Consider the following 25127-nt stretch of genomic DNA (forward strand, 5'->3'; position numbering starts at 1 on the left):
TTGAGTTGGAACATCAGTCCTCTCTGTTCTGTTGATAAACCCCCCCCCCCCCCAGGTGATTTCCTGTCCAGGTAACTCCTGGATACATGCTTTTGTTATCTGATTTTTGATCATCTGGTGTAGTTTAATTAAATTTGGAGACTAAATGTAGCAAAAGTTTTAACAATGGTGGAGCTGAGGAGGAAGTCTTTTGAAAACAGGTTTTACACATTGAACAGACTTTTATAGCATATTTTGTAATTTTAAAATATGGTGTTTCTGTTATCAGAAATGTAATATTTTTCACTGTGCCTATAATGATAAGAAATTCAATATTTTTCCCTGTGCCTATGACTCAACATACCTGGCCGTAAGGAAGGATCAGCAGTGACCGCCGTGAGGATCAGACAGCAGATGTATGTGGTGGGCGTGGCCCAGTGAGCGTGGCTGGCAGGACCAATGCACTGCAGAAAATGGCCCGTGTACACGGGCTTTTGGACTAGTATCTCAAAAAAGATAAACAACTAACTATATAATTTTTTTTATTCTTTTGCATAAGAAAAGGACTGTTAAAGCAGTAGTAGATTTGCATTGTCAGTAACACTTTGCATTTAAAATGAGCAGTGGATTTTGTTTCTCAAAAATTAGAAGTTTACTTCATTTTCCTTGTACCCTGTATCATATGGCAGCTATCATCCAATTAAAGGCTCATATTAGTCTATATTTTAATCCTTTGCACATGCTTAGTATGAGTGGGTGCCTCAGAAAGTATGCATATAAAACTCCTATGCAGAGATTAATAATAGAAACAAATTTAATATTTTATTTTTTATTTCACGGTCTCAATCATTAAAGGGACAGTTTACTCTAAATTATTTTCCCGATTAGTTTGTTCTCAATTATCAATTTTACCTGCTGGGGTGTATTCAATTGTTTACAAATAGTTGCTTTATCTTTATTTTAGCATTTGAAATATCTGATTTAGGGTTAGATTACAAATGGCGTGCCATTTAGCGTTTGCACTCAAGTGAACATGTTTACTTTGAACTCATAATTATCAAGCTATTTCTGTTGCGTACCAATCATAATCTAGCCTTTAGCCTGTGGTATCCCTACCTATACTTAAGGTTTCTATATTTAGGTATAGGTTATAGAAAAGTTGTGTAAACCTAGCCAGCAGAAGAAATTACACTCCCAGTGAGTGGTAGGCGAGATGGTACGCGAGGTAAGCAATAACATTAAATTCCCAATTGTTCTTTAACTAGTGGAATTTGGTTTACAAACAGAGATACGATAAGGAAGCATTTGTGTGTACAGAAAGTGATAACATAGGGAGATCTTATTTACATGCAAGCTTAACCTAAGCTATTTCATCTTCAAAATTAAACCTAAAGAAGCTATTTCTCATACATTTTATACTTTGTTGCTGGTATAGCAAATCATTGGAAACACATTAAGGAAAAAAACTAATTTACAGTACACTGTCCCTTTAAAGTTTACTTTTTATTTTTGTTTCACTTTAAAGTTAAAGGAATAATAAACCCAATTTTTTTTCTTTCATGATTCAGATAGAGCATGCAATTTTAGGCAACTTTCTTGTTTACTCCTATTATCATTTTTTCTTTGTTTTCATGCAATCTTTATTATAAAAAGCAAGACTGTAAGCTTAAGAGCCGGCCCATTTTTGGTTCAGAACCTGGGTAGTGCTTGCTGATTGGTGGCTAAATGTAGCAAACCAATCAGCAAGCTCTACCCAGGTGCTGAACCAAAAAATGGGCTGACTCTTAAGCTTATATTCCTGCTGTTTCAAATAAAGATAGAAAGAGAACAAAGACAAATTGATAACAGGAGTAAATGAGAAAGTTGCTTAAAATTGCATGCTCTATCTGAATCATGAAATAAAAAAAATTGGGGTTAGTGTCCCTTTAAAGCTGTTTATGAATATTTTAAGGAATTTCTAGTGAAATGCTTGTGCATTGCCGCCCTCAGCAGATTTGTGGCCAATTGGCCGCTAGCAGGAGGTGTCAATGAACCTGATCGTATGTGATCAGGATGATTGCAGTCCGCCACCTCAGAGGTGGTGGATAAGTTAAGGAGCAGCAGTCTTAAATGTTAAATCGGCCCCTACAGTATCTCACAAAAGTGAATACACCCCTCACATTTTTGTAAATATTTTATTATAACTTTTCATGTGACAACACTGAAAAAATGACACTTTGCTACAATGTAAAGTAGTGAGTGTACAGCCTGTATAACAGTGTAAATTTTCTGTCCCTTCAAAATAACTCAACACACAGCCATTACTGTCTAAACCGTTGGCAATAAAAGTGAGTACACCCCCAAGTGGAAATGTCCAAATTGGGCCCAAAGTGTCAATATTTTGTGTGACCACCATTATTTTCCATCACTGCCTTAACCCTCTTGGGCATGGAGTTCACCAGAGCTTCACAGGTTGCCACTGGAGTCCTCTTCCACTCCTCCATGACGACATCACAGAGCTGTGGATGTTTGAGACCTTGCGCTCCCCAACATTCCTTTTGAGGATGCCCAACAGATGCCGAATAGGGTTTAGGTCTAGAGACATGCTTGGCCAGTCCATCACCTTTACCCTCAGCTTCTTTAGCAAGGCAGTGGCCATCTTGGATGTGTTTGGGGTCATTATCATGCTGGAATACTGCCCTGCGGCCCAGTCTCCGAAGGGAGGGGATCATGCTTTGTCTCAGTATGTCACAGTACATGTTGGCATTCATGGTTCCCTCAATGAACTGTAGCTCCCCAGTGCCGGCAGCACTCATGCAGGCCCAGACCATGATACTCCCACCACCATGCTTGACTGTAGGCAAGACACACTTGTATTAGTACTCCTCACCTGGTTACCGCCACACACGCTTGACACCATCTGAACCAAATAAGTTTACTTTGGTCTCATCGAACCACAGGACATGGTTCCAGTAATCCATGTCCTTAGTCTGATTGTCTTCAGCAAACTGTTTGCGGACTTTATTGTGCATCATCTTTAGAAGAGGCTTCCTTCTTGGACTACAGCCATGCAGACCAATTTGATGCAGTGTGCGGCGTATGGTCTGAGCATTGACAGCACTCATACGTCTATTTCCCAAAGACAACCTTTGGATATGACGCTGAGCATGTGCACTCAACTTCTTTGGTCAACCATGGGGAGGCCTGTTCTGAGAAGAACCTGTCCTGTGAAACTGCAGTATGGTCTTGCCCACCGTGCTGCCACTCAGTTTCAGGGTCTTGGCAATCTTCTTATAGCCTAGGCCATCTTTGTGTAGAGCAACAATTCTTTTTTTCAGATCCTCAGAGAGTTTTTTGCCATGAGGTGCCATGCTGAACTTCCAGTGACCAGTATGAGAGAGTGTGAGAGCGATAACACCAAATTTAACACACCTGCTCCCCATTCACACCTGAGACCTTGTAACACTAACGAGTCACATTACAGCGGGGAGGGAAAATGGCTAATTGGGCCCAATTTGGACATTTCCACTTAGGGTTGTACTCACTTTTGTTGCCAACGGTTTAGACATTAATGGCTGTTGAGTTATTTTGAGGGGACAGCAAATTTACTCTGTTATACAGGCTGTACACTCACTGCTTTACATTGTAGCAAAGTGTCATTTCTTCAGTGTTGTCACATGAAAAGATATAAAAAAATGTGAGGGGCGTACTCACTTTTGTGAGATCCTGTATGTCTGATCCTTTGTGTTATTTTAAAGTGAAGGTCAATTTCGATGAATTACTGCCCAGTTTTTAATATTTCTATTAAAAACAAGGGCACTTTAATTTATCAAAATTGACATTTCACTAGTTTTCTTCTAAAACTTACCTTTTAATCCTGACAGCCGCTGCAGCGCTTCCTCTGCCCGTCGCAAGCCCTCTTCGCGGGTCCAAAATGATGAATCCGGCTTCCTCCAATCACGGCGTTGCCTCAGGTCATGATCCCCCGGGGGGAAAGCCATGATTGGAGGAAGCCGGATTCGTAATTTCTGACGTAAGAAGAGGCCGGGGGAATCGCTGGTGTGGTTGTCAGGATTAAAAGATAAGTTTTAGAAGAAAACAAGTTAAATGTCAATTTTGATGAATTAAAGTGTCCTTGTTTTTAATAGGATTATTAAAAATCGGGCACTAATTAATCGAAATTGACATTCACTTTAAGTTAGTGTATCTGATATTTTAATACCTACATTTTAACTCTGTTTACTAGAATGCCTTAATTTAGAATATATTGCTGTATCCTCGACTTACTATTCTAAATATCCAAAAAAGCATTCTGCTAAATTTTCTGACTATATAATTTGAGGTTTAGACAAATCCATGAGCATAAATGTCATCTTTATTTTATACCTTTTTCCTTAAAATGCTCATTATTCTGTAAATAATGACTAGTTTATTTTACTTGCAGGTCCATGTATTATTTTATATAGAATATAGCTCTGATTCCATTTTATCTAAGTGTATGTTGTACTATTTCATTTTCTGCAAAACAAATTTGAAAATACCTGTTTTGTGTCCTGAGGGATAAACACTGAAGCTATTATTTATTTATAAAACTGTTTACCACCATAATATATATTTTAAGAGAAAACCTGTTGAAATTAACAATACTTTGAAGTGTATACTGGCAGTATTTAAAAGGAGATGGAGCTGAAATATTTTTAAGGATAGAAAATAACTGGTATTAATCTTAACAAAAGTTTGTTTTTGTCACTTTTAATTAGTGTTCTTTTTCTGGAGTTTAGAATCTTCACATTTTTTTTTAATGGCTTAGGTCATTGGATCCCAAAATTGGTGGTTTTGCCCCCTGGGGGGTGCGACAGGATTAATTATTCGAGCACTGATAGGCATGAGAGATGGAAGAGGGGTACTGGGATTACCATAGGGGACGCTAGCAGGTGAGGTGTAGAAGAGAATGTCAATGGGTCCCCGCAAGCTCATTGATATAATTAGTTGTGCTTTAGTCTAGAAAAACAACTTTCTTGATTTGTATTTGAACTGTGACTGCTCTCTGCTTTTAACACTTTTTTATTTTATGATAATTTAGGTTTAGCCTCATTTTATACTCTGTCTGACTGCGATCGCAGCCACTTGTACGGACTGCTTGCATTCTTTGTTTTACCAGTGCTGTACATAAGCGTTTTGTCAACATTAACTGCAAAGATCGGAATTACTGAGTAGTAGCAGGAAACAAAACAAAATACCTCCAGAGATTACACATATTGCACTCAACAAGTCTGAGTGATGTTAATTAAAGGGACATGAAACCTATTTTTTTTCTTTCATGCTTTAGAAATAACATGCAATTTTAAACAACTTTCTAATTTACTTCTATTATCTAATTTGCTTAATTTTCTTGATATCCTTTGCTGAAAAGCATATATAGATATGCTCAGTCATTGCTGATTGGTGGCTGCACATAGATGCCTCGTGTGATTGGCTCCCCATGTGCATTGCTATTTCTTCAACAAAGAATATCTAAAGAATTAAGCAAATTAGACAATAGAAGAAAATTGGAATGTTGTTTATAATTGTATTCTCTATCTGAATCAGGAAAGAAAAATGTGGGGTTTAATGTCCCTTTAAATAAAAAATGAGCACCAAATAGTATCAATGATAGCATGCAACAAATAAGATAAAACGTAACTTTTATTAAAACGTAACCATAAAAACGGGTGGATAGGATTAAGTCAGCACATGGTATACTAAAATATAGGTGACAAAGGAGCAGAAAATGGGGTTCAAATAGGTGTTGGATCGTGTATCAATGTGATTGGTGTATACTGCAGAATGATAGTAAAGCAGAGCAGTTATAATGCGTCTGGTTCGTGCAACAATGGAGTGACTCAAAAAGTAACCAATAATATACAGTAATTATATCTGAAACAGTCAGAGTTGAAACCTAACCACAAATAGACTGCTTATAAAAACTGATACACAGTCAGATCTTATGTTTTGAAGCTGGGTATGTAACAATGAAACAACAAGTGGCAAATTGTCATAATAGTAACCAGTAGTTAATAACAATGGGTTAGATATAAGAGAAATATCTTGGACTATGATACATGTATAATACCAGCAGATAATATAGTTCCACAGTAGTGAAAGATAGCAAAGGGTTAAATGGCTACGTATAGTAGTTGTATAATGAAATTAGCCTAATGGCTCAAGTAGAATAGCATGGTTATTAACATACACTATCAGTGATTTAAGCAAAAACTGTATTGTTGCTGTGTGTTAACCTGCTATTATATGCCTCTAGAGTGAAAGTGGCAAATAGTTAAAATACCCAGTGATTCCTGTCTGGAAATTGTAATCGATTGTAATTGAAATCGTCCAGCCCCAAGACCAATAAAGATACGGCTGAAATGAGGGTTCTTCATGTAACATTGCAAATGTCAATGCAGCCCCCTCATAAGGGTCAACAAAAGCTAATACTAATCTGCTTGATTGTGAAATAATATGCTCAATGTATTAGAGCTAAATAATCCTACTAGTTGCCAGCCTAGAACACATTAGCTCCCAGACTCCCCACCAATTCCCTAAAATGTTTTGTGCTAACCGGCATTGTCAAAGGGACCCCGGTTAGGTCAAAGTGCTTTTACATAAATATATAAATAAATATATACACAGTATATATATATATATGCATGTATTTCTATACATATTTATTTATATGTGTATATATGTATTTAGATAGAAATACATATAAATATCTCATTGCTATCCTGCACTCGTGTTTGCGCGAGCTGGCGGCTGTTATTTTATTTGTTCAAAACCAGGCTCCATTAAAGCCTATGAGAGAATACGATTCTGCATTCGCAACTTCACAGTCTTTTTGTCTGTGCAAGGATACGACCGCGAGAGGGAAAAACTTTTACTTTTGACCTGTAATAAGCGTGCATCTGGGTGCACTATGGTGAAAAAAAGTAATGCACAGAGAATTGAAAAGTTCCAGGCCACATATCACCTTACAAAACTGTAATTAAATGAATGGTGCCACCCAGTAGTCACTTAAAAGGGTAATTAGGAGCAGTGAGAGATTGGAGAGGAAAAGTTATAGTGGAGAAAAAGATAGCGTTAAGAAAGAGTTGAGAAAAAAGAAAGAAAGCATGAAGAGATATGAGAGAGGAGAAAGAAAGAGTGTAAAGAGAAGATATGGGGGCCGATTTATCATTGGTCTGTCCAACACGATTCGCTCAGCGAATCATGTCCAACAGACATCGATGAATGCCGACATCATACGCTGTCAGCATTTATCATTGCACAAGCAGTTCTTGTCCAATCGGCCGCTAGCAGGGGGTGTCAATCAGCCTGATCGCATGAGATTGGGCGGATGGATGTCCCCAGCCTCAGAGCAGGCGGACCAGTTAAAGAGGAGCAGTGTTAAGACCGCTGCTTCATAACTGCTGTATGAAGGCTTGCGTGGAAACAGGAGCATCAGGGGCCATTCAGACCTTGATAAATCAGCCCATGGCCTGAGAGAGAAGGAAAGGTCTAAAAAGAGAGATTGAAGAGAGTAGGGAGTAGCGAAAGATAGATGAGAGATGATAATTATAAAACAATATATCCAGGTCTGCTATGAACTCACATTAATGACAATACTGTCTGCCCTCTCTTAGTTCAGCAAAATTGTTCTTACCAGCTGTTGTCTTCCCCAGAACCCTTGAGGATGTTGCTAACTGCTATGCATTTATTTTTGTTCATTTATTACTGTATGTAGCATTACTTAATTTATGGTATAAAACATAAACAATATTACAAAATTACTGGACAATAAGATGTTTCAAATTGCATAAACATATGCAAAGAGGGGGGTGGGTTAGTGGGTGTGTTGTGGGTGGGTAGTGAGTGGGATCAAAAGTGGCAAGTAATATTTTGGGCTGGCTAGTAGCTTAGGGCTTGCAATTTTGAACCCTGGACTATATACTATGTATAGAAATCACATTCATTGAATAGTTTGGAGCGTATTTCCAGGAAGTGACTACTAAGTGGAACCTTTCATTTTCATTAACTTTTTGTAAGGTGACCATAGTCTGGTACTTTTCTACTCTATGGAATATAGTACAGCTAAATATTGTAGATTAGGAAAGTGTTAATGATGGCATGATTAAAAGAACAGTCTACTCCAACATTTGCATTGTTTAAATAGATAGATAATCTCTTTATTACCCATTCCCCAGTTCTGCATAACCAACACTGTTATAGAAATATATTTTTACCTCTGTGATTACCTTATATCTAAGTCTCTGCAGACTGCACCCTTATCTCAGGGCTGTTTATGACTTGCATTTTAGCCAACCAGTCTCATTTGTAACTCCACAGGAGTGAGTATAGTGTTATCTAAATGGTACACATTAACTAGCACTGTCTTGCTGTGAAAAGCTTATAAAATGCACTTAGATAAAGGCGGCCTGCAGGGGCTTAAAAACAGGCAGAGATTTTGAGATTTAGATGTTATAAAGTATATTAATAAAACAATATTGGTTTGCAAAACTGGGGAATGGATAGTAAAGCTATTATCTATCTATTAAAACAATATCAATTTTGAAGTGGATTGACCCAGGTGCTGAACCAAAATTGGACTTGTTAATAAGCTTTACATTCCTGCTTTTTTTTTTTTCAAATAAAGAAGATACCAAGAGAATAAAGAAAAAGTATTTATAGGAGTAAATTAGAAAGTTGCTTAAAATTGCCTGCTCTGTCTGAATCATAAAAACATGTGGGGTTCTTATCCTTTTAGGGTGTACAGTTTTAAAAAACATATAACTGTATTTTTGCTAAATGAGGCATGGAGCAGTTATTGTAGCAATGTTGTGTTTAATCAGTAGAGAAAACATTAAACAATTTTGTGAGATTAGTAAATTTGTATGTCTTGAACATTTCAAATGCCTATTAATAAATGGTGTTGGTACATTTAGAGGACTTTTCTCAAAATGAATTAAAAAAGACAACAAAGTAACTTTTTGGGGGGCGCACTAACTCTGTTTAAATAAGAGTGTTCAATTGAACAATGTTCTTAATAATTGTACAAATGAATACAATAAAATGAAATTGCAATGTTCTTAGTAATTATACCAATGAATAGAATACAATGTACTTGCATACAAACTCAATAGTCCAAAATGATGAGCGTATATACTCTTAGGAGATTGTCTAAAAAAAATTAATTCAGCAATGATGGATGTTGAATAATATGGTAAAAGAGGTATGGCTTTCTAAACGTAGGCTGCTCCACTTGATATCATAGGTGCTTGAGTATATTCAGGCCCCTAGTTATCAAGCCGTCAACCTCAAATACGCTGGAATTCTGCAGCGTATTTATGGCGAGGCTGATTCGCCTTAGTTATCAAGCCCTAGATACCGGCAAAAGTAGAATTTAGTGACGTAAACTTCGATCCGCCGGACTCAGTCCGACACAGATCGATTCTTACGTCACTACAGATGTTCCGCACACAAGATCGGAATAATCTGACTACTTTTGCTAGTTATCAAAAAACTAGCAGGTACGCTCGGCACTTTTCCGGCCCTGGAGACGGCGGATCCCATAGGAATCAATGGGAGTCTGACCATAGCAAAAGTTCATGTTCGCTGCTGCCAGACATCCCATTGATTCCTATGAGAGGTGTCTACACCTAACACCCTAACATGTACCCCGAGACTAAACACCCCTAATCTGTCCCCCCTACACCGCCGCAACGAAATAAAGTGTTTACCCCCTAAACTGCCGCTCCCGGAGCCCACCACCACTATAATAAATATGTTAACCCCTAAACTGCTGCTCCCGGACCCCGCCGCAACTCTAAGAAATCGGTTAACCCCTAAACCGCCGCTCCCGGCCCCCGCCGCCACCTACATAATACCTATTAACCCCTATCCTGCCCCCCTATACCACCGCCACCCCTAATAAATGTATTAACCCCTATCCTGCCGCAACTAAATAAATAGTTTAACCCCTAAACCACCGCTCCCAGACCTTGCCGCCACATATATTAAACTTATTAACCCCTAATCTGCCCCCCTACACCGTCGCCACCTATAATAAAATTATTAACCCCTAAAGCAAAGTCTAACCCTAACCCTAACACCCCCTATATTAAATCTAATTTAAATAATAAATTAACTCTTATTAACTAAATTATTCCTATTTAAAGCTAAATACTTACCTGTAAAATAAACCCTAAACTAGCTACAATATAACTAATAGTTACATTGTAGCTATTTTAGGATTTATTTTTATTTTACAGGTAAGTTTGTATTTATTTTAACTAGGTACAATAGTTATTAAATAGTTATTAACTATTTTATAGCTATCTAGTTCAAATAAAGAGAAATTTACCTGTAAAATAAAAACTAACCTAAGTTACAATTACACCTAACACTACACTATCATTAAATAAATTAATCCTATTTAAAACTAAATACTTACCTGTAAAATAAACCCTAAGATAGCTACAATGTAATTAATAATTACATTGTAGCTATTTTAGGGTTTATATTTATTTTACAGGTAACTATGTATTTATTTTAACTAGGTACAATAGCTATTAAATAGTTAATAACTATTTAATAACTACCTAGCTAAAAGAAATACAAAATTACCAGTAAAATAAATCCTAACCTAAGTTACAATTAAACCTAACACTATACTATCATTAAATAAATTAAATAAATTAAATACAAATACCTACAAATAAATACACTAACTAAAGTACAAAAATAAAAAAAGAACTAAGTTACAAAAAATAAAAAAATAATTTACAAATATTATAAAAATATTACAACAATTTTAAGCTAATTACACCTACTCTAAGCACCCTAATAAAATAGCAAAGCCCACCAAAATAAAAAAGAATTCCTTACCCTATTCTACATTAAAAAGTTACCAGCTCTTTTACCTTACCAGCCCTTACCAGCCCTTACCTTATCAGTCAATAGAATGCAAGCTCAATCTGATTCGCTGATTGGATCAGCCAATCGGATTGAACTTCAATCTGATTGGCTGATTCAATCAGCCAATCAGATTTTTCCTACCTTAATTCCGATTGGCTGATAGAATCCATTCAGCCAATCGGAATTGAAGGGACGCCATCTTGGATGACGTCCCTTAAAGGAACCTTCATTCATCGTTAGTCCGTCGGGGAAGAAGGATGTTCCACGTCGGTGGGATGAAGATGGATCCAGAAGAAAGAAGATTGAAGATGCCACTTGGAAGAAGACATCGCTCGGTTGGAAGACCTCTTCAGCGCCGCCTGGATGATGACTTCATCGGATGGAAGACTTCTTCAGCGCCCCTTGGATGATGACTTCTGCCGCTTCGGATCTCCTCTTCGGTTCCATCAGTGGTCGGCTGGCTGAAGAAGACTCAAGGTAGGATGAACTTCAGGGGGGTAGTGTTAGGTTTATTTAAGGGGAGTTTGGGTTAGATTAGGGGTATGTGGGTGGTGGGTTTTAATGTTGGGGGGGTTGAATTTTTATTTTACAGGCAAAAGAGCAGAATTCTTTGGGGCATGCCCCGCAAAAGGCCCTTTTAAGGGCTGGTAAGGTAAAAGAGCTGGTAACTTTTTAATGTAGAATAGGGTAGGGATTTTTTTTTATTTTGGGGGGCTTTGTTATTTTATTAGGGGGCTTAGATTAGGTGTAAGTAGCTTAAAATTGTTGTAATATTTTTAAATGTTTGTAACTTATTTTTTTTATTTTTTTGTAACTTAGCTTTTTTTATTTTTTGTACTTTAGTTAGTTTATTTAATTTAATTGTAGTTATTTGTAGCTAATATACAGCTAGATTTAGAGTTTTGTCGGTAACGACCCGCGTAACTAACGCTGTTTTTTTTCCCCCCGCACCTTTTCAAAACCGCTGGTATTTAGAGTTCACAGAATGGCTGCGTTAGGCTCCAAAAAAGGAGTGTAGAGCATAATTTACCGCCTTTGCAACTCTCAATACCTGTGGTGCTTACGGACACGGCCAGCTTCAAAAACGTGCTCGTGCATGATTCCCCCATAGGAAACAATGGGGCAGTTTGAGCTGAAAAAAAACCTAACACCTGCAAAAAAGCAGCGTTCAGCTCCTAACGCAGCCCCATTGTTTCCTATGGGAAAACACTTCCTATGTCTGCACCTAACACCCTAACATGTACCCCGAGTCTAAACACCCCTAACCTTACACTTATTAACCCCTAATCTGCCGCCCCCGCTATCGCTGACACCTGCATATTTTTTTAACCCCTAATCCGCCACTCCGTACACCGCCGCAACCTACATTATACCTATGTACCCCTAATCTGCTGCCCATAACACCGCCGACCACTATATTATATTTATAAACCCCTAATCTGCCCCCCACAATGTCGCCACCAGCTACCTACAATAATTAACCCCTAATCTGCCGACCGGACCTCGCCGCTGCTATAATAAATGTATTAACCCCTAAAGCTAACTCTAACCCGAACACTAACACCCCCCCTAAGTTAAATATAATTTAAATCTAACAAAATAAATGAACTCTTATTAAATAAATTATTCCTATTTAAAGCTAAATACTTTCCTGTAAAATAAACCCTAATATAGCTACAATATAAATAATAATTATATTGTAGCTATTTTAGGATTAATATTTATTTTACAGGCAACTTTGTATTTATTTTAATCAGGTACAATAGCTATTAAATAGTTAATAACTATTTAATAGCTACCTAGTTAAAATAATTACAAAATTACCTGTAAAATAAATCCTAACCTAAGTTACAATTAAACCTAACACTACACTATCAATAAATTAATTAAATAAAATACCTACAATTATCTACAATTAAACCTAACACTACACTATCAATAAATTAATTACATAAAATACCTACAAATAAATACAATTAAATAAACTAACTAAAAAAAAAGCTAAGTTACAAAAAATAAAAAAATAATTTACAAACATAATAAAAATATTACAACAATTTTAAACCAATTACACCTACTCTAAGCCCCCTAATAAAATAACAAAGCCGCCAAAATAAAAAAATGCCCTACCCTATTCTAAAATTAAAATTGAAAAGCTCTTTACCAGCCCTTAAAAGGGCCTTTTGCGGGGCATGCCCCAAAGAAATCAGCTTTTTTGCCTGTAAAAAAAAACACAATACCACCCCCCAACATTACAACCCACCACCCACATACCTCTAATCTAACCCAAACCCCCATTAAATAAACCTAACACTAAGCCCCTGAAGATCTTCCTACCTTGTCTTCACCACGCCGGGTATCACCGATCGGTCCTCCAGAGGGTCCCGAAGTCTTCATCCTATCCGGCAAGAAGAAGTCCATAAGAGGCTCCAAAGTCTTTATCCTATCCGGGCAGAAGAGGAGATACGGACCGGCAAACATCTTCATCCAAGCGGCATCTTCTATCTTCATCCATCCGACGATGAGCGGCTCCATCTTCAAGACCTCCAGCGCAGATCCATCCTCTTCTTCCGACGTCCTAACACAGAATGAAGGCTCCTTTAAGGGACATCATCCAAGATGGCATCCCTCAAATTACGATTGGCTGATAGGATTCAATCTGCCAATCGGAATTAAGGTAGGAAAAATCTGATTGGCTGATTGAATCAGCCAATCAGATTCAAGTTCAATCCGATTGGCTGATCCAATCAGCCAATCAGATTGAGCTTGCATTCTATTGGCTGATTGGAACAGCCAATAGAATGCGAGCTCAATCTGATTGGCTGATTGGATCAGCCAATCGGATTGAACTTGAATCTGATTGGCTGATTCCATCAGCCAATCAGATTTTTCCTACCTTAATTCCGATTGGCTGATAGAATCCTATCAGCCAATCAGAATTCGAGGGACGCCATCTTGGATGACGTCCCTTGAAGGAGCATTCATTCTGTGTTAGGACATCGGAAGAAGAGGATGGATCCGCGCCGGAGGTCTTGAAGATGGAGCCGCTCGTCATCGGATAGATGAAGAAAGAAGATGCCGCTTGGATGAAGATGTTTGCCGGTCCGGATCTCCTCTTCTGCCCGGATAGGATGAAGACTTTGGAGCCTCTTCTGGACTTCTTCTTGCCGGATAGGATGAAGACTTCGGGACCCTCTGGAGGACCGATCGGTGATACCCGGCGTGGTGAAGACAAGGTAGGAAGATCTTCAGGGGCTTAGTGTTAGGTTTATTTAAGGGGGGTTTGGGTTAGATTAGGGGTATGTGGGTGGTGGGTTGTAATGTTGGGGGGTGGTATTGTGGGTTTTTTTTACAGGCAAAAGAGCTGATTTCTTTGGGGCATGCCCCGCAAAAGACCGTTTTAAGGGCTGGTAAGGTAAAAGAGCTTTTCAATTTTAATTTTAGAATAGGGTAGGGCATTTTTTTATTTTGGGTGGCTTTGTTATTTTATTAGGGGGCTTAGAGTAGGTGTAATTAGTTTAAAATTGTTGTAATATTTTTATTATGTTTGTAAATAATTTTTTTATTTTTTGTAACTTAGCTTTTTTATTTTTTGTACTTTAGTTAGTTTATTTAATTGTATTTATTTGTAGGTATTTTATGTAATTTATTTAATTAATTTATTGATAGTGTAGTGTTAGGTTTAATTGTAGATAATTGTAGGTATTTTATTTAATTAATTTATTGATAGTGTAGTGTTAGGTTTAATTGTAACTTAGGTTAGGATTTATTTTACAGGTAATTTGGTAATTATTTTAACTAGGTAGCTATTAAATAGTTATTAACTATTTAATAGCTATTATACCTGGTTACAATAAATACAAAGTTGCCTGTAAAATAAATATAAATCCTAAAATAGCTACAATATAATTATAATTTATATTGTAGCTATATTAGGGTTTATTTTACAGGTAAGTATTTAGCTTTAAATAGGAATAATTGATTTAATAAGATTTATTTTATTTCGTTTGATTTAAATTATATTTAATTTAGGGGGGTGTTAAGGTTAGGGTTAGACTTAGCTTTAGGGGTTAATAAATTTAATAGAGTAGCGGTGAGGTCCGGTCGGCAGATTAGGGGATAATACTTAAAGTTAGGTGTCGGCGATGTTAGGGAGGGCAGATTACGGGTTAATACTAATTATTATAGGGTTATTGAGGCGGGATTGAGGCGGATTAGGGGTTAATAACTTTATTATAGTAGCGGTGAGGTCCGGTCGGCAGATTAGGAGTTAATAATTGTAGGTAGGTAGCGGCGACGTTGGGGGGGCAGATTAGGGGTTAATAAATATAATATAGGGGTCAGCGGTGTTAGGGGCAGCAGATTAGGGGTACATTGGGATAACGTAGGTTGCGGCAGTGTGCGTTCGGCAGATTAGGGGTTAAATGTTTGTTATTAGAGTGGCGGCGGTGTTGGGGGGCCTCGGTTTAGGGGTACATAGATAGTTTATGGGTGTTAGTGTACTTTAGAGCACAGTAGTTAAGAGCTTTATGAACCGGCGTTAGCCCAGAAAGCTCTTAACTCCTGGCTTTTTGCTGTGGCTGGAGTTTTGTCGTTAGATTTCTAACGCTCACTTCAGCCAAGACTCTAAATACCGGCGTTAGAAAGATCCCATTGAAAAGATAGGATACGCAAATGGCGTAGGGGGATCTGCGGTATGGAAAAGTTGCGTCTGCAAAGTGAGCGTTAGACCCTTTCATGACTGACTCTAAATACCAGCGGTAGCCCAAAACCAGCGTTAGGAGCCCCTAACGCTGGTTTTGACGGCTAACGCCAAACTCTAAATCTAGGCGTTATTTAATTAATTTAATGATAGTGTAGTGTTAGGTTTAATTGTAACTTAGGTTAGGATTTATTTTACAGGTAATTTTGTATTTCTTTTAGCTAGGTAGTTATTAAATAGTTAATAACTATTTAATAACTATTCTAACTAGCTAAAATAAATACAAAGTTACCTGTAAAATAAATATAAATCCTAAAATAGCTACAATGTAATTATTAATTATATTGTAGTTATCTTAGCATTTATTTTACAGGTAAGTATTAAGTTTTAAATAGGAATAATTTATTAAAGTATTGTGTAGTGTTAGGTGTAATTGTAACTTAGGTTATTTTTTATTTTAAAGGTAAATTTCTCTTTATTTTAGCTAGTTAGCTATTAAATAGTTAATAACTATTTAATAGCTATTGTACCTAGTTAAAATAAATTGAAAGTTGCCTGTAAAATAAAAATAAATCCTAAAATAGCTACAATATAATTATTATTTATATTGTAGCTATATTAGGGTTTATTTTAAAGGTAAGTATTTATTTTTAAATAGGATTAATTTAGTTAATAAGAGAAATATTATTTAGATTTATTTAATTAATATTTAAGTTAGGGGGTGTTAGGGTTAGTGTTAGACTTAGGTTTAGGGGTTAATAATTTTATTACAGTGATGGCGGTGTAGGGGGGCAGGATAGGGGTTAATAAATTTATTATAGGTGGCGACAGTGTAGAGGGGCAGATTAGGGGTTAATAAGTTTAATATAGGTTGCAGCGGGGTCCGGGAGTGGCGGTTTAGGGGTTAAACAATTTATTTAGTTGCAGCGAGGTCCGGGATCCGCAGGATAGGGGTTAATAACTTTATTATAGGTGGCGGCGGTATAGGGGGGGCAGGATAGGGGTTACTAGGTATAATGTAGGTGGTGGCGGTGTCCGGGAGCGGCTGTTTAGGGGTTAATAACTTTATTGAGTTGCGGGGGGCTCCAGGGGCGCCGGTATAGGGGGTAGAACAGTGTATTTAGTGTGGGTGCTTAGTGACAGGCTAGCAATAAAGCTGTCAAAAATCCGAAGAGCAGCAAGATCAGATGAGTGCTAACTCTCACAGTCCGCTGCTCATCGCCCCGTACTTGGTGCGCGGCTTTTTGACAGCTTTTTTGATAACTTAGGTGAAATTTTTAAGGTCCGCGGCGGCGATGGTAGGCGAGATTAGGCGGGCATATTGGACCGGCGAAGGCAGGTAAAGTAGACGGCTTGATAACTACCCCCCTCAGTGTGAACAAAACAAATATTCAATTTTAATGCTAGGAAATATTTATTGCACTCATATTTATAGATGGCACTTATGGGATAAAAGTGCATGCAGGCAGGCTGACACTTTCAGCAGTCAGCTTGCTGTTCGAGGCTGTGTCATTCTCATCTAGCAATCACTGGTCATACGCCATAGCATTGCTGTTCACACAGCTTTTAAGCTTAGCTAGGGTTAGTGCAGTGATTCAGAACCATCCCAGGACAGCCTGTTTCGGGGTGTTTGCCACTCATCAGCTGGGAGTAGGTTTAAATCACTGCTGGGTGAAGTTGATTTCAGGGTGAAATACAACAACATTTAAAATTATGGGTAGGCGAAAAGTGAACCTCATTTGCGTTAGTGATGTTGTGAATAGTTCGCCGGCGAATAGTTCCGGCGAACATAGCTTGTTTGTGTTCGCCGCGGCGGGCAAACATATGCGATGTTCAATCCACCTCCTATTCATCATCATTGCGCAAACTTTGACCCTGTATCTCACAGTCTGCAGACACATCTCAGCCAATCAGCAGCAGACACTCCCTCCCAGACCCTCCCAGCTCCTGGACCACAGCCATTTTAGATTCATTCTGATCCTGCATTCTTAGTGAGAGGAGGGATAGTGTAGCTGCTGATGATTTTATAGGGAAATTCATAGCTAGGCTAGTGTATTCAGTGTCCACTACAGTCCTGAAGGACTCATCTGATCTCTGCTGTAAGGACAGCACCACAAAAAGCCCTTTTTCGGGCTAGAACATCTTTTTTTTTTTGCCTGTGTAATTTTGACTTTGAAACATCAGTCTGCTAGTGTAATCTAATTGCAGTTGCCTGCCTGCCAGCGTGTGTGCCAGGCCCACTTGCTAAGTGCCACCACTCATATCTGTTGTAACAGTAGTGTAACTTTTGTAAAAAAAAAACTTTTTTGACTGTGAAACATCAGTCTGCTAGTGTAATCTAATTGCAGCTGCCTGCCTGCCAGCGTGTTGTGCCAGGCCCACTTGCCAAGTTAGTGCCACCACTCATATTTGTTGTAACAGTAGTGTAAATATTTTTTTATTTTTTATTTTTTTTTAATATTTTTATTGAGGTTATTAAAACTGAATACAATACAAGCTTGACAGGCAAGAAAGTACGAATATAATTTTACAATACCATGCAAAACAGTACTACCAGAACTGTCACTGTCACAAGTGTTGCATAGCCTTTACATATAAGTAGTCACTGTACAGGAGAGTAAGAAACTATATATGGGGAGAAATGGGGGACGTGGCCAGCTAATAATAAATAACCATCTAGACTGAGGTGTAAAACTAGTGAGGAGCAGCTATATGACTCTATGCACCTCCGTTTGCTAACTAAAATGATGTAAGTACAGAGTTTTTGGGCTTTACTAAACAGGTAGATTTGAGGGAAATTAACATTTGGAGTGGTTGCACTTTGGGCCGAGATAAAAGCGGTGAGAGATTTGTTACTGAGACCTTCTGGTAGTCAGATAGAGCCAGGTATATAGGAACTAAGTGCGTGGGGAGTGAAATAATTAGCTGATAGTCAAATAATAATAAACAGTTAAGCCATAAATTACCTATATTTAAACATTAAAATCAACTATCTCTAAGACATAACAATGTTTATGTGCACCCTGTTGCTACTGCAGTGGACCTCCAGAGAGAGTGGTGTAGTATTATGAGATCATAGGGACCATCTACGCTGATTGCTGTCTAACATACTCATACAAGGTACTGCTCAAATAAACTCAATCTGTATAATTTAGGTTGCAGTTAGATATTCAATACAAAAGGGTATCAGAAGGCTAGGCAATCAACCTCAGAATGGAAGTAGGGGTTAGTGGTAAGCATTGACATAGTGAGCCAACAGACTAGCATTTCTCTGGGCACCTTGGTTATATTATGTCTTTGACACCAATTAACTCCGTAGCTGCAGAATATTGTCTCCTAGGGCATTTATCTAGTGCAGCGGGGTGGGAGAATGTGGTGAACTTATATTAGGAGCTAAGGGAAATGTTGTACTTAACAGCTCCTGCGAGATATATTTGAGATGAGGTCTTGCTTCTGCTCCACAAAAACCTGTATGGAAAAACATATTGGAGCCAGTATAGCGGGAACCCTCAAAATGAAGATAAAAGGGCTCATAGTGGGTTCTTGCATAATGATATATATATATGGTAGGGTGTTGAGAACCTTCAATTAACAGAGTAACCGTTATCAAGCCAAAAGCAATGCGTTAGAAACATCCAAATTTATATATTATTCATATAAGCGTAAAAAAAAAGTTGCCTACAGTATACCCATTGCTTAACACAAATTAAATTTTTCTGCTTGAATCATAAAACTGCATATGGCATAACAGAAGGCAACGTTATAACTAGATGGGTGCAATCTCTAACATATATAGTAGATATAACAATAACACTGTGCGAGTATCTCTGACTGTTAGGTCGTCATCTCAGTATAGGCAGTCACAGTATTGAACGTTCCCACAGCCAATGGATCCAAGCTTAGGCTATGTGGAGGCTAGTTCAATTGCCTGAGAATATGTGGTCCCTTACCCGATGCCAGCTTTGAATAGAGAAAAGTTAGTATGGCCGGCTTGGGTATAGAGCTGCTCAGCTGTGTCTGGAATCCGTGGCGGCCAGCTCGCAAAGTGAACAAGCAACCGTGATAGCAGGATATAAGGCCGTGATTTAATCGACCCATCTTTGGCAGATGTGTGCAGGAAACTCAGGAGCTCCGGAGCCCAACCATGGGAGTCGGCCGCCTTTCCTCTGTCAGGTAACAAAAGTATGGGAGCTGTCTTCTCCGCAGCGTTAGAATAGTAGCGTGGCATAGGAGGGAGCTTGAGTAGAAGCCGCTGCGCGCCTTGGGTCAATTCCCCGACTAGGCTCAGTGTGGACTCCATCTAAGCAGAATTTCTCTCGGTCTCGTCTGAAAGAGGCCGAATAGACATGTGAGCTAACAGCATTCCTCCATCGTCGCAGGGATTCTCTAGCCGGGACCTTGGAAATGAATCCGATACTGCGTTTTTCTTTTCCGGATGAGCCAACAGAGTATCATGCTTATCCAAGGCGGGTCTCCTCTTAGGTGGCAGGACTGGTCTTTGCATAGCTAGCAGTGCGTTCATACTATAATCACAGATTCTAGTCCAGGTTAGTGTAGCTAGCTGGGGGTCTTCTCTCTCTCTAGGTGCCCCATGTTGCTTAAGATCTTCCGTTTCAGTCGCCATCTTAGATGCGCATACCCCATGCGTAGGAGACTCAGATCTTATAACATTTTTAAGATTAGTGAAACTGTAATCCATCTGATGCTCCAATTTTTTAATTAAAGCTCTAATCTGTTGACTATGATGTTCCTCCATTTCCAAAAGCTGTGCTAAGGGCATCCAGAGGGGGAGAAATGGATAGGTATCGGGCCGACACCACTGCTCTTGATAAAATATTTAGATGTTTTCTTTTGAGTGTAGAGCTTAAAAAGTATTATCCGCTTGCTCCATGTGTTACCTTGATTGCGAATCTGAAGTTGAACAACTTGGATGTGCGAGTTGTATAAGAATATCTGCTAAATTGTCCACGATCTTTGTGGAGCTTCAGAAATTGCTGCCGGCCATGATGGTAGCTTAGCCACGCCCCAGTAGTGTAAATATTTAAAAAAAAAAACTTTTTTGACTGTGAAACATCAGTCTGCTAGTGTAATCTAATTGCAGTTGCCTGCCAGCGTGTGTGCCAGGCCCACTTGCCAAGTTAGTGCCACCACTCATATTTGTTGTAACAGTAGTGTAAATATTTAAAAAAAAACTTTTTTGACTGTGAAACATCAGTCTGCTAGTGTAATCTAATTGCAGTTGCCTGCCTGCCAGTGTGTGTGCCAGGACCACTTGCCAAGTTAGTGCCACCACTCATATGTGTTGTAACAGTAATGTAAATATTTTAAAAAAAACTTTTTTGACTGGGAAACATCAGTCTGCTAGTGTAATCTAATTGCAGTTGCCTGCCTGCCAGCGTGTGTGCCAGGCCCACTTGCCAAGTTAGTGCCACCACTCATATTTGTTGTAACAGTAGTGTAAATATTTAAAAAAAAAACTTTTTGACTGTGAAACATCAGTCTGCTAGTGTAATCTAATTGCAGTTGCCTGCCTGCCAGCGTGTGTGCCAGGCCCACTTGCCAAGTTAGTGCCACCACTCATATTTGTTGTAACAGTAGTGTAAATATTTAAAAAAAAAAACTTTTTTGACTGTGAAACATCAGTCTGCTAGTGTAATCTAATGGCAGTTGCCTGCCTGCCTGCCTGCCTGCCTGCCAGCGTGTGTGCCAGGCCCACTTGCCAAGTTAGTGCCACCCCTCATATTTGTTGTAACAGTAGTGTAAATATTTTAAAAAAAACTTTTTTGACTGTGAAACATCAGTCTGCTAGTGTAATCTAATTGCAGTTGCCTGCCTGCCAGTGTGTGTGCCAGGCCCACTTGCCAAATAGTGCCACCAATCATATTTGTTGTAACAGTAGTGTAAATATTTAAAAAAATAAACTTTTTTGACTGTGAAACATCAGTCTGCTAGTGTAATCTAATTGCAATTTCCTGCCTGCCAGCGTGTGTGCCAGACCCACTTGCCAAGTTAGTGCCACCACTCATATTTGTTGTAACAGTAGTGTAAATATTTTTTAAAAAAACTTTTTTGACTGTGAAACATCAGTCTGCTAGTGTAATCTAATTGCAGTTGCCTGCCTGCCTGCCAGCGTGTGTGCCAGGCCCACTTGCCAAGTTAGTGCCACCACTCATATTTGTTGTAACAGTAGTGTAAATATTTAAAAAAAACTTTTTTGACTGTGAAACATCAGTCTGCTAGTGTAATCTAATGGCAGTTGCCTGCCTGCCTGCCTGCCTGCCTGCCAGCGTGTGTGCCAGGCCCACTTGCCAAGTTAGTGCCACCCCTCATATTTGTTGTAACAGTAGTGTAAATATTTAAAAAAAAAACTTTTTTGACTGTGAAACATCAGTCTGCTAGTGTAATCTAAATGCATTTGCCTGTCTGCCAGCGTGTGTGCCAGGTCCACTTGCCAAGTTAGTGCCACCACTCATATTTGTTGTAACAGTAGTGTAAATATTTAAAAAAAAACTTTTTTGACTGTGAAACATCAGTCTGCTAGTGTAATCTAATTGCAGTTGCCTGCCTGCCAGCGTGTGTGCCACGCCCACTTGCCAAGTTAGTGCCACCACTCATATTTGTTGTAACAGTAGTGAAAATATTTTAAAAAATAACTTTTTTGACTGTGAAACATCAGTCTGCTAGTTTAATCTAATTGCAGTTGCCTGCCTGCCAGCGTGTGTACCAGGCCCACTTGCCAAGTTAGTGCCACCACTCATATTTGTTGTAACAGTAGTGTAAATATTTAAAAAAAAAACTTTTTTGACTGTGAAACATCAGTCTGCTAGTGTAATCTAATTGCAGTTGCCTGCCTGCCAGCGTGTGTGCCAGGCCCACTTGCCAAGTTAGTGCCACCACTCATATTTGTTGTAACAGTAGTAAAAATATTTAAAAAAAAAACTTTTTTGACTGTGAAACATCAGTCTGCTAGTGTAATCTAATGGCAGTTGCCTGCCTGCCTGCCTGCCTGCCAGCGTGTGTGCCAGGCCCACTTGCCAAGTTAGTGCCACCCCTCATATTTGTTGTAACAGTAGTGTAAATATTTTAAAAAAAAACTTTTTTGACTGTGAAACATCAGTCTGCTAGTGTAATCTAATTGCAGTTGCCTGCCTGCCAGCGTGTTTGCCAGGCCCACTTGCCAAATAGTGCCACCAATCATATTTGTTATAACAGTAGCGTAAATATTTTTTTAAAAAAACTTTTTTGACTGTGAAACATCAGTCTGCTAGTGTAATCTAATTGCATTTGCCTGCCTGCCTGCCAGAGTGTGTGCCAGGCCCACTTGCCAAGTTAGTGCCACCACTCATATTTGTTGTAACAGTAGTGTAAATATTTTTAAAAAAAACTTTTTTGACTGTGAAACATCAGTCTGCTAGTGTAATCTAATTGCAGTTGCCTGCCTGCCAGCGTGTGTGCCAGGCTCACTTGCCAAGCTAGTGCCACCAATCATATCTGTTGTAACAGTAGTGTAAATATTTAAAAAAATAACTTTTTGACTGTGAAACATCAGTCTGCTAGTTTAATCTAATTGCAGTTGCCGGCCTGCCAGCGTGTGTGCCAGGCCCACTTGCCAAGTTAGTGCCACCACTCATATTTGTTGTAACAGTAGTGTAAATATTTTTAAAAAATAACTTTTTTGACTGTTAAACATCAGTCTGCTAGTGTCATCTAATTGCAGTTGCCTGCCTGCCAGCGTGTGTGCCAGGCCCACCTGCCAACTAGTGCCACCAATAATATTTGTTATAACAGTAGTGTAAATATTTTAAAAAAAACTTTTTTGACTGTGAAACATCAGTCTGCTAGTGTAATCTAATTGCAGTTGCCTGCCTGCCAGCGTGTGTGCCAGGCCCACTTGCCAAGTTAGTGTCACCACTCATATTTGTTGTAACAGTAGTGTAAATATAATTATATTAGGGTAAATATAGTTAATATAGTTATTATATTATATATATTAACTATATTAACTATAATTATATTAGGGTTAATATAGTTAATATCGTTATTATATTATATATATATTAAGTATAATAACCCTATCTAACTCTTACACCCCTAACTAAATTCTTATTAAAATAAATCTAATTAATATTAATATTATTAATTAAAATATTCCTATTTAAATCTAAATACTTACCTATAAAATAAACCCTAAGATAGCTACAATGTAATCAATAATTACATTGTAGCTATTTTAGGGTTTATATTTATTTTACAGGTAACTTGGTATTTATTTTAACTAGGTACAATAGCTATTAAATAGTTAATAACTATTTAATAGCTACCTTGTTAAAATAATTACCAATTTACCTGTAAAATAAATCCTAACCTAAGTTACAAATACACCTACAATATTAATAAATTAAATAAACTACAAATATCTAAACTAAAATACCATTAAATAAACTAAACTAAATTACAAAAAACAAACAAACACTAAATCACAAAAAATAAAAAAATATTACAAGAATTTTAAGCTAATTACACCTATTCTAAGCCCCCTAATAAAATAACAAAGCCCCCCAAAATAAAAAAATTTCCCTCCCCTAAACTAAATTACAAAAGTTAACAGCTCTATTACCAGCCCTTAAAAGGGCTTTTTGCGGGGCATGCCCCAAAGAAGTCAGCTCTTTTGCCTGTAAAAAAATCCACAATACCACCCCCCAACATTACAACCCACCACCCACATACCCCTACTCTAAACCCACCCAAACCCCCCATAAAAAAACCTAACACTAAGCCCCAGAAGATCTCCTTACCTTGAGTCATCTTCAGCCAGCCGGGCCGAACTCTTCATCCTATCTGGGCGATGTCTTCATCCAAGCGGCAAAGAAGAAGTCTTCCATCCGGCGATGTCTTCATCCAAGCGGCAAAGAAGAAGTCTTCCATCCGGCGATGTCTTCATCCAAGCGGTAAAGAAGAGGTCCTCCATCGGGGCGAAGTTTTCTTCCAAGCGGCATCTTCAATCTTCTTTCTTCAGCCCTCCGAAGTGGAACATCCATCTGGCCCGACGACTGAATGACGAATGAAGTTTCAATTAAATGACGTCATCCAAGATGGCGTCCGTCGAATTCCGATTGGCTGATATGATTCTATCAGCCAATCGGAATTAAGGTAAGAAAATCTGATTGGCTGATTCAATCAGCCAATCAGATTCAAGTTCAATCCGATTGGCTGATCCAATCAGCCAATCAGATTGAGCTTGCATTCTATTGGCTGTTCCTATCAGCCAATCGGAATTCGACGGATGCCATCTTGGATGACGTCATTTAAAGGAAACTTCATTCGTCGATCAGTCATCGGGCCAGATGGATGTTCCACGTCGGAGGGCTGAAGAAAGAAGATTGAAGATGCCGCTTGGAAGAAAACTTCGCCCCGATGGAGGACCTCTTCTTTGCCGCTTGGATGAAGACATTGCCGGATGGAAGACTTTTTCTTTGCCGCTTGGATGAAGACATCGTCTGATGGTAGACTTCTTCTTTGCCACTTGGATGAAGACATT

The sequence above is a fragment of the Bombina bombina genome, chromosome 6 (assembly GCF_027579735.1).
Source record: "Bombina bombina isolate aBomBom1 chromosome 6, aBomBom1.pri, whole genome shotgun sequence".
NCBI classification, from domain to species: domain Eukaryota; kingdom Metazoa; phylum Chordata; class Amphibia; order Anura; family Bombinatoridae; genus Bombina; species Bombina bombina.